Below are 14,716 nucleotides of genomic sequence, written 5' to 3'. Positions count from 1 at the left end.
AGAGCCTTCAGTTCCACTGACTGCTGAATAAAACAAAATATTGTAATTAAGTTGATGGAATGCAAAGGGATTCAGTTCCGTACTTTATTGTTCCTCTGGAATTGTTTATAATATTTGAAGAACTAATTTAAGAAGCATGCCATCCAGTTTAAGAAATGGATGAACCTTTTCCAACATTGTTGTAAATGTTCTTTGATCTACCAACTGCCAAACCTATTTACTACGTCCGTTGATAGTCATACTTTCCAAAATGTACTCTTTTATACCATTTTGTAAAAGAGTATTGGAAATAAACATAAGGCCTCAGCATTAATGCCAGCATTATTTGATTTAGTCATGGTAGCAAAAGGACTACACTTTTGTGGGTGATTGAATTCTGCAGTTGAAATGGACATAGATATCCTAAAACCAAATCACATAATTCAACATCCTTCTGCACTTAACAGGGACAGGCCTAAACAGGCCAGCACTTGTGAAACACACACAAAATGCTGGAGGAACTCAGCAGGTCAGGCAGCCTCTATGGAAATGAATAAACAGTCAACATTTCAGACCAAAACTCTTCATCAAGACCCGATGAATGGACTTAGCATTTTGTGTATGTTGCTCTGGAGTTCCAGCATCTGCAGAATCACTTGTGTTCAACACCTGTGAAATCTGACACTGGGAACTACAACATATTTAATTGTCATTGCAACTCTTCCTCAAATCCTCCTACACTCTCTTCACTGTCAATCTCTTGCCAAATCTCTATATCAATCTCTCAGTCCAATCTTTTGGCATTATCTCTCCCCAAAACCCACTACCAATATCTAGTATCTATTCCTCTTCCAATTTCCAAGCTGACCCTCCCTTGTCTCCTACAGGATTAAACACTAAATCATCTCTGGGGTTTACCCAACCCTTACCATCTCCTGGTCTGAACCATGTTACCACTCCATAATCCTAACTCTCCCCCAATCTCTCCAGTTTGACCCTCCTTCCCTGCCTGTTCAGTTCAATCCACCCTCCTATAATGAGGCACATTGTGAGGTCAATGGAGACATGCTTAATTTACTTAGCCTTCTGAGAAAGTAGAGGCACTGGAGTGCTTTCTTCAGGTGTGACTCCTTGCTTACTTTGCCATCTCTTGATCTCTCTTTACATTTTTCTCACACTTACACCCAAATTTGTATCATTAACAACATATATAGTACTTCTAGTGTCATCCCCCACATCACCTAAATAGATAGCCAACAGTTGGGACCCCAGCACCAATCCCTCTGAGACTCTCAAGTTACTGCTTCCCAATCCAAATGTCACCCACTTATTCCTTCTCACTTATTGTTTCTGTCTGCTAATTAATCCCCAATTCACAGAAGTACATTACTTCCAAGCCACGTTATCTAATTTTGTTTACTAACTTTCTGAGTGGAGTCTCATTGAATGTTGAAGATGAAGTGGCTTAGCCACTGGAGATGAAGCCCTCCCCAATGGCAACAAAGTTTTGTGAACCACCAACGTTAATGACACTGGACAGAGGGGATAATTTAATGAAGAGGGCAGGATTGAAAGACTGGGAATGTTCTTTCGAGTTCTGGCACTGAACTTGGAGTAGCAAAGTATTGATAAGGGCTGCCACACTCAAGTGGCCCTGCCAGATATTGCAAAGTATCGCTAAACTAGCTGTAGTCCATATCTATTCAAGATTGTGTCCATTCAGCATCAGAATGTGGTCATGGACACATTGGTTAAAATTGGTAAAAAAAAAATCAGCTCAGAAGTAGTTTGTCCCAAAGCTAGTGAAAATGATTTAGCTTTCTATTTCAAATAACGCAACATGAAGTAATACCACTGAACATTGAGGCCAAATCGACAGTATATATTCTTTCAGAGTCATATACATTTGTAGCAAGAAATTCATTTAATTCAGTGGCAGAGTAAGGCTGATGTTTTCTGAAGAAACTTTGGATGAAACATATCGGGCATTGCAGGAATAAGGAGAAAGAAGTCATCCACATATCAGGATCCAGGAAGACCTCCTGGTCCATTTTATGGCTGTAAGACCATAAAACATATTCCTTCTACCAAAGTGCATCACCATACACTTCACTATGTTGTATTCCATCTACCATGTCCTTGCCCATTCTCCTAATTTGTCTAAATCCTTCTGCAGCCTCCATACTTTCTCAACACTATCTTTGCACGAGACAGCATGGATCACAGATGGCAATGAACCTCTCAGGACTTGGATGCAGTATTAAAAGAAACATAATGCATTCACCCATGTGGTCGGATCAGTAAATACATTGACAAATACCTTCCCTCAATACCTATACACCTAGACCTAGGGACTGCTTCATGCTTCTATCACTAACCTAACAGCATTATCTTACTGTTATTGTAAAAAGACAGGAAGGGATAATCCAAGTGTATACTGACCAATTCGTTTAACTCTGTTGAGCAAATATCAGAATCAATTCTGACAGCACAGCCTTCATTTAGAAAGAGATAGATGCTTCAAGTTTGTTTAAGGAAGATTATGTTTAAAGAACTTGAGTGAATTCTTCAGCATGGTAACAAAGCAATGAGAGGTGTGCACTTGGCATACAACAGTCTGTGTGAATTTCAACTAGACTTTTGGCAAACCCCCTGTGGCAGGCAGATCAAAACAGCAGAAGCTCATGGGATTCAAGGAAGAGCAGCACATTCCAACCAAATTAACTCTGTAGCATTTCTTTTGTGTGATTGAAAAGCACAGTGGTACAGCAGGTAGTGATTTCCAGTGACCCCTGTCCGGTCATGGCTTTGAATGCTGCTGTGCAGAATTTGTTTGCATGTTCGTCTTGCGACTGTGTGGGTTGGCCCTGGGTGCACTGGATTCCTTCCAAATCCCAAAGACATGTTGCGAGGTTAATATGGAGTGCAAAATACCTGTAGTGTGGCAGGGGAACCAGGTGAGATGAAAGGCATGTGAGAGAGATGTTGCAGGTTGATTTTCTGGGGGAAATGAGACAGATGAAAATGCTTTGAGAACAGATAGTCACTTCATTGGCTGTACGGCATCCCATCTTGTAAGAGCTCCTTTACCAATGAGCTCCCACAAGTCTCATTAGCTGGTCCCCTGTTCATATTTATTTTAAAATTAATGACTTAGACTCAATGAAGGGGGCATAATAAAGAAGTTTGCTAGTGATACAAAGACTTACCACGTGCTTGACAGTGAAGAGGAAAACTTTGAACTACACGGGGATAATAAACAGTCTGATTAAACGAGGAGAAAAATAAACACACAGTTAAAAAGGCATGCAGGATGCTTTCTTTGATAAGTCCAGGATACAAAATTATAAAATAAAGTAACAAGAACTTTCAGCTGGAACAGTATGCATACTAGTTAGATCACAGCCTGACGACTGTGTACTGTTCCGATCACTCTTAATAGAAAAGAAGTGACAACACTGGATGAGATATGAGATGATGCTGCCAGGACTGGAAAAGTTTTGCTGCGATTCAACGGTCTGAACTTGTCTCCTATGGATAAATGGAGATAGTGGAGACTTAGTTTAAATATATTGAATTATGAAGGTTCCAGATTAAACAAAGAGGAAGTGTCTATTAACAGAGGGATCAAAAAAACAGGCAAATAAATTTAAATTAATTGAGAGAATTTGAGGAAAATCTCTCATCCAATGGGTGCCTATAAAGATATCAGAGACAGAAGTTAAAAAGTATTTGAAAGTGTACTGGAAGAGCAGTGATCTGTGGGGCATGGACTGAGCGTTAGAAGGTAGGATTAGGCTGGGTAGCTTTTTCTTCAACTGGCATAGACACAATGTTTTGAATATGTCCTCAAAATGGCCTTGTTTTGTGATCATTTTCTATGATCTCTATAAGCGATGATGCACATTATATGCCCATTCCCATTCTGATATGTCTATCCATGGCCTCCTTTACTGTCAAGATGAAGCCACAATCAGGTTGGAGGAACAACACCTTATATACCGGCTGGGTAGCCTCCAACTTGACGGCATGAACATTGACTTCTCTAACTTCCGTTAATGCCCCTCCTCCCATTCTTACCCCATCCTTGATATATTTAGCTCTTCCCCCCCCCCACCTTTTTTCACTCTCTTTCTTCCCATTACTCTGCCTGTTCTCCATCTCCCTCTGGTGCTCCCCTCCCCCTTTCTTTCTCCCTAGGCCTCCCGTCCCAAGATCCTTTCCCTTCTCCAGCTCTGTATCCTTTTTGCCAATCAACTTTCTGGCTCTCAATTTCACCCCACCCCCTCCGGTCTTCTCCTATCATTTCGCATTTTCCTTTCCCCGTCCTACTTTCAAATCTCTTACTACTTTTCCTTTCAGTTAGTCCTGACCAAGGGTCTCGGCCCCAAACCGTCGACAGCACTTCTCCCTATAGATGCTGCTTGACCTACTGCATTCCACCAGCATTTTGTGTGTGATGCATATTATATGTTGTGTTATTCCCCTAGCGTTATTCTAGTACCCATATCCACATTTCAAACCTTAAATTTGCACTCAGGTATTCAATCACGATAACATCATCACACTGAGACATTCTTACTGACAGACTTCTCTCCCTCCTGCAGAAGAATTCTCTCCAACCTCCTGGACAACCCCGCTGCTCGTAGCCGCAGAATGGGCAGAAGTTCCAACTGTGCTCATTGGCTTGGCAGCCCTGAGTGAAGGCAGTGGGGAGCTGGAAAGCTCTTCGGCTTTTAATGAGGCGCTCACCACAGAGGTCTGCAACTGCACTGACACATTGAATGCAATAACATACACGTTATTTCTGATATCTGTCTCTGGATAGTCCCTCTGCACTCGCTGAGTCTTTCAGGATGGTGGATTCTTGCTTCTACTCAAGTTCTCCAGGTTCCATGGAGGCTGATGAAACCATTGTTGGTCTGAAAAGTCTACCACAAGAAGGGCAGGAGGTGCTTGCCATATTGAGCAGATTCACTGAATTCAACAGAGAGACTCAATGTACCTGAATGCTTCTCTATTTTGAGTGCTTATGTGCCAGGTGAATAACTGAAGATTTTACTTAAGAGTCATAAGATGACAGATTACAGCAGCACTAAAACAGGCCATTTGGTTCATCGCGTCCACGCTGAACTATTATTCTGCCTAGTGTCATTAACCTGCATACCTCCATACCCCTACTATCCATGTACTTATTCAAATTTCTCTTAAATGCTGAAATTGAACACACATCCACCATCTCCACTGGATTGTTTTCAAAGAGGCATGGAGAACATGCTTAAATGGATTCCCCTGTTTCCCTGCTAATCTCATGATGTTACTCAACAATGAAAGTTTACAATGATACCCTGGAAAACATGGACCACATGGGCTCTCCGCAAATGGCACTGGCTGTCCACTCTATCTATGCCTCTTACCATCTTATGCACCTTTATCAGGTCTCCTCTCACCCTCCTTCACACTAAAGAGAAAAGCTCTATCATGCTCAACATATCCTCATAAATTATGTTCTGTAATCTAGGCGACATCCTGGTAAATCTGCTCTGCACCCTCACTAAAGCTTCAACATCCCTCCAATAATGATGCAACCAGAACTAAACACAATACTTCAAGTGTGCTCGAACTACATTTTTACAGAGCTGCAGCATTACTTCATACCTTTTTGAACTCAATCCCCTGACTAATGAAGGCCAACACACCATACACCTTCTTAAACTTCCTATGGATGTGGACCCCAAGATCATTTTGTTCCTCCACACTGATAAGTATCCTGCCTTTAACCCTATATTGTGCCTTCAAGTTTGATCTTTCAAAGTGTGTCATTTCACACTGATGCACCATCAATAACTCTCGGAGACATGAGGCGAGAGATAGGCTTTTATTAGCTGGAAGAGAGCAGTCAGCAGCAAGAGACCATCACACAACATCCTGGAGACTGAGGGAGGAGCAGTGTCTCCAATCGCCTTTATACAGGGGTCTGTGGGAGGAGCCACAGGAGCAGTCAGCAAGGGGGGGGGGCATGTCCAGACAGGTATATGTAGTTCACCACACACACCTTTTCAGATTGATCTCCATCTGCCACTTGTCAGCCCAGCTCTGCATCCTATGACTTGTCCATGTTATCCACGATACCACCAGCTTTCATGTCATCTGCAAGCTTACTAAACCACCCTTCCACTTCCTCATCCAAGTCATTCATAAATTAACAAAGGGCAGGGTTCAGAGAACAGATCCCAGCAGAACACCACTGATCACTGACATTCAGGTAGGATGCATTCTGTCTATTACCAGCCTCTGCTTTCTCTGGGCAAACCAATTTTGAATCCACACTGCCAACTCCTGAATAAGCCTGCCATGGGAGCTCTTGTCAATTGTTTTACTAAAATCCATATACACTACATCCACTGCTCTATCTTCATCAATCTGAGTCCTGATGTAGGGTCTCAGCCCAAAACATCAGCTCTTTGTTCCTCTCCACGGATGCTACCTGATTTGCTAATTCCTCCAGTATGTTGAGTGTGTTGCTCTGGATTTCCAGCATCTGCAGAATCTCTTGTCTTCATCAATTTGTTTTGTCACTTCCTCAAAGAATTGCAATAGGCTTGTAGACATGACCTGCCTCTCACAAAGCCATGCTGACTAATCTTAATCAGGTGATGCTTCTCAATTGCTCATAAATCCTGCATCTAAGAATCCTCTCCAATAGTTTGCCCACCATTGATGTAAGATTCCCTGATCTGTAATTCCCAGGATTATCCATGTTACCTTTCTTGAACAAAGAAATAACATCTGCCACCCTCCAATCTGTTACACCACCTCTGACCAGAGAAGACACAAAGATCATTGCCAAAGGTTCAGCAATCTCTTCCCTCAATTCCTGTAATAGCGTGGGGTATATCCCATCCGAACCTGATACTTAGCTATCCTGATGTTTTCAAATGTTCCAGCACATCCTCTTTCTTAATGCATATTAGCCTGCTTTACACTGCCTCAGTCCATCTCTCTGGTAAATACTGAAGCAAGGTATTCAATAAGAACCTCTCCTACCCCCTCCGACTCCAGGCACATGGTTTCTCTTTCACCCTGGATCTATCCTCCCCACACACTAATCATCTTCATGTTCTTCACGTACACGTAGAACACTTTAGGGGCTTTCTTTAATCCTACTTTCCAAAGCTTTCTCATGAACCCTTCAAGTTTTCTTAACTCTCTTAATCTCTTTCTTGGCTACTTTATAACTCTACAGAGCTCTGTCTGATCATTGCTTCCTAAACATTCAGTATGCTTCTCTTTTACCTTTTGACCAGAATTTCCACATCACTTCTCAATCACAGTTCCCTCATCCTACCATAATTATCCTGTCTCAATGGGACAAAACTATCCAGAACCGTAAAGAACCTTCACCCACAGTTTCAAGTTCCTGGGTGTTAATATCTCCAAGGATCCCAACAAATCGATGCAGCTATAAAGAAGGTAAGACAGCAGCTATATTTTATTAGGATTTTGAGGAGGTTTGGTATGTCGCACAAAAATTTCGAAAATTTCTACAGATGTACCATGGAGAGCTGTATCACCATCTGATACGGTGGGGTGGGTGAGAAGCAACTGCACAGGATCAAAGTAAGCTACAGAGAGCTGTAAAACTAGTCAGCTCCATCATGGGCACTAGCCCCCATAGTGTCCAAGACATCGTCAAGGAGTGGTGCCTTAGAACAGTGGCGTCCATCATTAAGGATTCCCATGCCCTCTTCTCATTGTTACCATCAGGAAGGACGTACAGAAGCCTGAAGGCACACACTCAGCAATTCAGGAACAGCTTCTTCCCCTCTGCCATCCAATTCTGAACACATGCACATGAACACTACCTGCCATTTATTTAATTTAACTATTTAACATACATATACTTACTGTAATTCACAGTTTTTTTTCCTAAATTATCATGCATTGCATTGTACTGCTGCTGCAAAGTTAACAAATTTCATGACATATGCCGGTGATATTAAACCTGATTCTGATTCGGATCTCCATCGTGCATTTCCCTGAGTACGTCTGTTCCCAATTTTCACTCCCAAAATCCTGCCTAAGAGCAACATAATTCACCTCCCCCAATTAAATACGTTTTCTTTCCATTTGCCTGTATCCCCATTCAAGACTATAGTAAAAAAAATGGTTGTGCTGTTTGGAACTGCAAGCTACGCAAGCATTGTTCAGAGATTTATTATCTTTGGCATTCATTATTACAATCAAGTTATCAAACTAGAAGAATTAGTTTCAGAGAGTTAAATTATGCACTGTGCTAACTGTTTTAGAAAATAATCTATTTGGATTGGCAATGACTATGCCAAAGACGTATAATCATAATCTTCAATTTGGTTTATCCTATTCTTCCACAAAGAGTAATAATTTCTGACTAAAAAACTTTAAATTTCACATTTTAACTTATTTCCTGACAACAGTCATTGGATTTTTTATTCTGTTTTTGAGTTCTGTTTTTTTTTTAGCTGCATAAACAACTTTTGTTTCCCTCAATGTATTATTTTACTTGACTGACAATATGTTATTTCGACTGGCATTTCTTTTCCCATTCTGTTAACTTGCATGCTATGTGTCTCCAGGCATTCTGCTTTGACCAAATTTGGACTTACTGTAGATGTGCTCTACATTGTAAGGTATTTTATTTCATACATTACTGTATGCATATGGCCCTGCATTGCAACAGCATTGAATTAAAACTGCCGGCACGTTATTTCACCTTAGTTACCAAATAGCACAGATTGAAAAGACACAAAGCTATCTGAAGTGCTTAAAATAGGGAGGAAGAGGACATCTGAATTATTCATTCCTCACGTGTTCATTTTGCATGTAACATTAGTAATCCTTCAACCTCAAGCTCGACAGTAGTTTCACTAATCAAAATTTAAACAGAAAATGTTGAAAATACTGAGCAGGTCAAGCTGCATTGCTGAGAAGAGAAATGGAGTCATTGTCTCAGGTCAGTGTCCCTCTGTCAGAATGATCTTTTCTATGTCAAGTTAGCTTCACATTCAAATCAAAATACAATCTGTCTTTCAGTATTGTATTCTAACTTCTGGTTGTAAAAACCTATAGACAAAAGCCTATATACTGAAATAAAATGAGTAATTTCAATGTATAAATCAGTATAACTCAACTGATCTACCCATCACCATGATGTCTATCAAAGACACAGGCATGAGTTACAATGGGAGCAAAGTATTACACAGTTATGCAACTACATGTACTGTCACTAGCAAATAAAATTGCAAACATTATCACCAGCAAAACCTGCACTGAATCCCATTGTCCAATCACAGTGTACCAGGTATATTTAATCTGTTGACATCAGGCCGCTTTCAGTAATGCCCTTTCCCCAGCGGTGTTTTGGGAATGAGTAAGTGAGGGTTATCATGGGAGACTATAATCTTGTGCCACCAAAGCTAGTAGCATTGGGGTGGCAAGAGACAATCATCAATCAGGGGGCAACCCTGAGGATGGTAAGGAATAGTGGTTGGAGAGTGAAGATAAATGAGAGAAAGGAGTGGAAGTTAAAGAGGAAGAGCAGTATGAGTTAGAGAATAGTAACAGAAAGGTTGCTGAGAGGAATGGGTGTGGGACTGAGAAAGGGAAGGAAGGAGTACAGGAAAGTGGGTTGAAGTGGTGTAAGAAGGGAATATGGGCAAGAGCATATGTGTTCATGCTCCCCTGCATGTGTGTAAAGAATCTGTCTGTCTGCATTCAGTAAGGGAGCAGATGTTCGTTTGTCTGTATATTAATTTCATACAGAAAAAGCTGACTTTCAGTTGTCTTGAACTCAATGCCACATTGCCAAGTTTGCATGAGATCAAATCTGTGTACTAGCTGGGGTACAATGGCCCCCTATGTTGAAAGAAATTCCAGTCTTTGAAAGAGAATTCAGAATGCCAAAACAGCAACAGACCTGAACATCACACTGTTATTATAGTCCAGGAGTTCAATATTTTGACATAACTATTGCTGCCTTGAGTAAAACATTGGATTAGCTGCTGATGAATACTGACACAAAACTCCTGAAATAAACCCTCTGCTCTGAGCTCCAGCAAACAATTTCCAAGGACAGAAAAGAAAAATACTTTGAAAACGACCTCAAAAAATTCTTGAAAATATATACTTCAATATTCAGGACCCATGACTGTATCTATCTGGTAACAGTGCAGAACAATCCAAAGCCTAGCAAGCTTCTTAGGTCTTGCCTGGAGCAAAGACTACAAATCATGCACAGAACTAGGGTCACCTCAGAACCCACAAAACCGACATAGAAATAATCCATCCTGAGGCACTACCTGAGAAAAAAGATAGGATAAATAATCAAAATGAAATCCTGAAAAGAATGTTTATAGAATATTGGAGCAGAAATAGGCTATTCAGGCTATCGAGCCTGCTCCACCATTAAGTTAAGGTCATTCTTAAATTCTATTTCAACATAATTTTCCTAACCTATCTTCATATTTCTTGATAATTTAATATACATAGATCTTTCAATCCCAGTTTTAAATAAAATCCACTATAGTCCAGCACCTTCAACACTTTGTCAGGAACTACAACACTTTCAACACTACCCTTCTGGGTAGATAATTCCAAAGAATCGCCAACTTTCCAATGGAGATATTTCTCTTAATTTCAGTCCTAAATGACCGTCCTTTATCCTGATTCTGTGACCCTTAATTCTAAATTACTCAATTAGGAGAATCATCCTCCCTTCATCTACCCCGATGAAACCTCCAAAAATTTCAGCAAGATCCACATCAGTCTACAGAGGAAAGGATTAGCCTATGTAATTGTATGAAAAATTAAAGTCATGGCGTTTTTCTAAACCCACAGACACACTCTAGGTAAAGTATTGTTCCCTCTCCATTAAACTTACTTATAGAAATAGTACTTGATGTAGTACTCTCCTAATGGAATTGGCATAATGTGTGGGTGCATTTGGCCTGCTTTCTAAATTATCTCCAGCAAATGTTTCAAGTGGAAAACATCTACATTCATTTTATCACATACTGTCCCTGGTATCCTGATGATTTTTAATGACATTTTTTCTAATGACCTCTCTGATTATAGTAGAGGTGTTTTGATTCGTTTTAGTCCACCTGGCAGATTGATAAGATTGAATATTTCCCGATAAGAACAAAATATTGTCTCTATGATTCAATTCTGCAATTCAAAGATACAGTAGTTTTAGTCTTCTCTATGTCATCAGCCATCCTCAGCTTTTTAAGTCCTTGACTGATAAGGATTTTTGACTCAAAATCAATTTGACTTATCTAACTGACCTCTCAACAAGTATTCTACAGGCCAAAACTTGCCAATACAACAATAAAAGAATAAGAAAAAAATATTTGCAGTTGATTCTGTAAAAGCTGAGTGCAATCTGTCTTGAGTTTAAATTAGATTATGTAATCATAAGCTGCTGTAACTCGATTGGAATCAATGCATTTAAAATTAATTTATTTTATATTGATCTTTTTGTTTCATTGAACAGTTATAATATAATTGCAAAGTGCAGCATTTCTAAAAATGTAGGAACTTTTTTTCTCTTTTTAACAAATCTATTCCATTAAATAGGCAACGTACCTGATGGGTTATGAGCTTGAAGTTGTGAAATTTTGTACAGTATCTAATTTAAATAAATATTCAATACAGTAACACTTGCACTTACTACAGCACACATTTTAGGTTCCAGAGAGTAAAGTCAGGCTTCTAAAATATGCTTTATATCCAGACCATACACAGAGCATTAGAACATTGCAGGATAAAAATGATATATGAATTGTCCAGATATCAAGATTATCATTACATAGCTTTCAAATATTGTAAAACAAAATCTCTGTAAATATTTGCCATAGCCAAGTTCACAGATGTTCAGAAGACATCATAAGTTAAAATTTTACATTCAGCAACATCAACAATTTCCTGCACAGAAAATTGGCTCTGCATTTCTCCCTTTCCTGCTGAAGTAAAAATTGAAGTTGGCTGAATGTTAAAAGAAGACATTAGCTTTTTTTTCTTTTTGATTCCAAAGAAAATTGGATGATAGTTTAGATTAGAGATATTCTTTGATGGACAAGAGGAAAGTCCTGTTTGACAGATATACAGCAGGGTAATTACAACAATCAGTAGCTGAGCTGCAATAATAGCTGATTGTGATGACTGGTTCTATCTGTATCAGAGATATTCATCAGTGACAGTGTTCATATGTTATCTTTGGAAGTGTCTGAAAGAGAACCAAACTGGAACATGGAAGATATTTAGAGTTACCACTTGTTATAAGGTATTGGGTACAAATGATGTCAGTTGTCATTGTCTCGTGGAATTTATTGATTGTTCCTAAGATGTTCATGTTATTCTCTTAAACTGGTTTCAAATGATTACCCAAATTCCTTTCAAAATGAGTCAGGAGGTTATAATGAGACTGGGTTGATGGTGTGTGCATTGGTAACATCACATCACGATAGATTGCTATTCTGTCTATTTTTGCAAATCTGTATGCAAACCTGGGGCTGTGCATTCTGTGGATGCAATCAACCTATTTTCCTTGTGTCCTCTGTTAGTCTCTAAATTCCTGGTTGTCAACTCTGGTTATCCTTCTGCACATCAGCACTGCATCGATATCAGTGCACACTGCTAATTGAATTCTACTGCAGTTAAAATAAAACAAAAGTTGGGAAAGGGCTACACCAGTGAAACCCAAGGGATGGGGGGGCGGGGGGGTCAGTACCACACCCCCCAAAGGGGCATTAGGGGAAATAGAAGTTGTCTGAGGGCATTCAACATTCTTGGGAGGGCATGGTTAGCAGCACCCTAACTTGAGGCACAAGACCTGACCAACCGTTAGTAGAACAGGCACTTACAGAAAATAAGGATGAGGCACTGGGACACAGGAAGAGTCATAGCTCTGTAGGTGATAAGAACTTGTCATCACAATGCGTCTGAAACTTGGGAAGCTCATCAATCCTTACCAACCAAACAGATGTTATTGGGGATAATTAGCAACCAGGGTGCCCAATAGTTCCCTTTGATTTGCAGCATGGTACGAGTTTATGCAATTTAACAGTAGGTAGTTCAAGTACACACTCACAACTTACGCTATAGATCCATGGAAAATAGGTCTCACAGCGATACAGTGCTGGTCGGAACCAAACACTGAAATAGAGCCAATCAATGAACCTTCCCATCCTAAAGATTCCTCATAAGGTGTACGAAGTGACTTCAGATTTGTACATGCAGTCAAGAACCATCTTTGAGGAATATGAGACTTCATGTGATTGGTCAAACACAGTAACTGGTATAGTATAAAGGTAGCTTGCCAAACACCAGCTCTATCCCAACTAACACTGAGATTCCAATTTGAATCCTCCTCAACATAATTTTCGCTGCTGTAATCATCTTTATCTTTGCCTTGCTGTTTGTTTCCGTGCCGCTACCATCATTCCATCTGTGTCAACTCACTGCCATCATCAACATCCGACAGGCATTCCCAATTTGTGTTAATTTTTAAATTTTCATTTAGCCCAATTAATGATTGATAAATACCTATAGCACGGTCTCAATGAGTCTGTAGGCAGTGAAACCTTAAATTCTAATCCCGCTAAGAAACAGAAAATACAGAAAGTGTGTCGATACAACATTGCGCACCTGGAGTATGGTTTTCTTCCATTTCTGTCAGATCAGTGGCACCCCATGTGTCTTATTTGTAATACTGTACTGTTTAATGAAGCCACTAAACCATCAAGATTCCAGAAACACTTCCATAAAAGGCACCCTGAAAAGGCTACTTATGATATTACTCAGTTCCAGAAGATGAAAGTAGTATTTGAAAAGTGCTGCACACTCGAATAATTTGCCAGGAAAGCTAAAAATGACCTTGATAGTGGTCTCGTTGCTTCTTATAACATTTCCAAAATGATAGCAAAGTGTGGAAAATCTCATACAATTGGTGAAAGATTAATAATGCCTGCTGTATCAGAAGTGCTCACCACTGTTCTCAAAATGGATAACAGCATTTTTCCTCTAAGTAATATCTCTGTAGCTTGTTGCATTGACAAAATGAGTGAAGACATTGAGTATCAATGATGCACAGAGCTAGAAAAAAAATAGAATTTTGGATACATCTGGATGAGTCAACTGTGTGAAACAATGAGGCATTACTAATGGCAGATGTACTGTTTATCAAAAATGGAAAGGATTACAAAGAAATGCTCTTTTGTCAAAAGTTAAAAATAAATATTGATGCAGAATCAATCTAAGAAAAGCTCACAGTGTATATTGAGGATAAAGATATTCTGAATAGGAACACGATTTCTTGAGTAACAGATGAAGAACTACATATGACAGGTCACCATGCTGGTTTCGTGACATATATGAAAAAAGAAACTCCAAGTTTGTTTGCAATCCAATTTGTAATTCATTGTCAGCATCTTGCAGTCAAAAACCTCAAGCAGCAACTCTTTCAAGCAGCTCATCCATTAAATAGCAGAATATTTCGCCAGTTATGCTAAGATAACGATGAAGAGGTTGAATGCTTGCTTCTTCACAGTGAAGTGTGTTGGCTGTCAAAAGGCTACTGTTTAAAAAATTCAGCTTTTTGACACTATAGTTGAATTTTTGCTCAAAGTTGACAAGGGCTTAGGAAACAAGATTAAATTTTATGTAGAGATGTGGCATACCTAGCCAATCAGTATGACAA

This window comes from Hypanus sabinus, chromosome 5, assembly GCF_030144855.1.
Source record: "Hypanus sabinus isolate sHypSab1 chromosome 5, sHypSab1.hap1, whole genome shotgun sequence".
NCBI lineage: Eukaryota > Metazoa > Chordata > Chondrichthyes > Myliobatiformes > Dasyatidae > Hypanus > Hypanus sabinus.
This window is presented reverse-complemented; position numbering follows the sequence as displayed.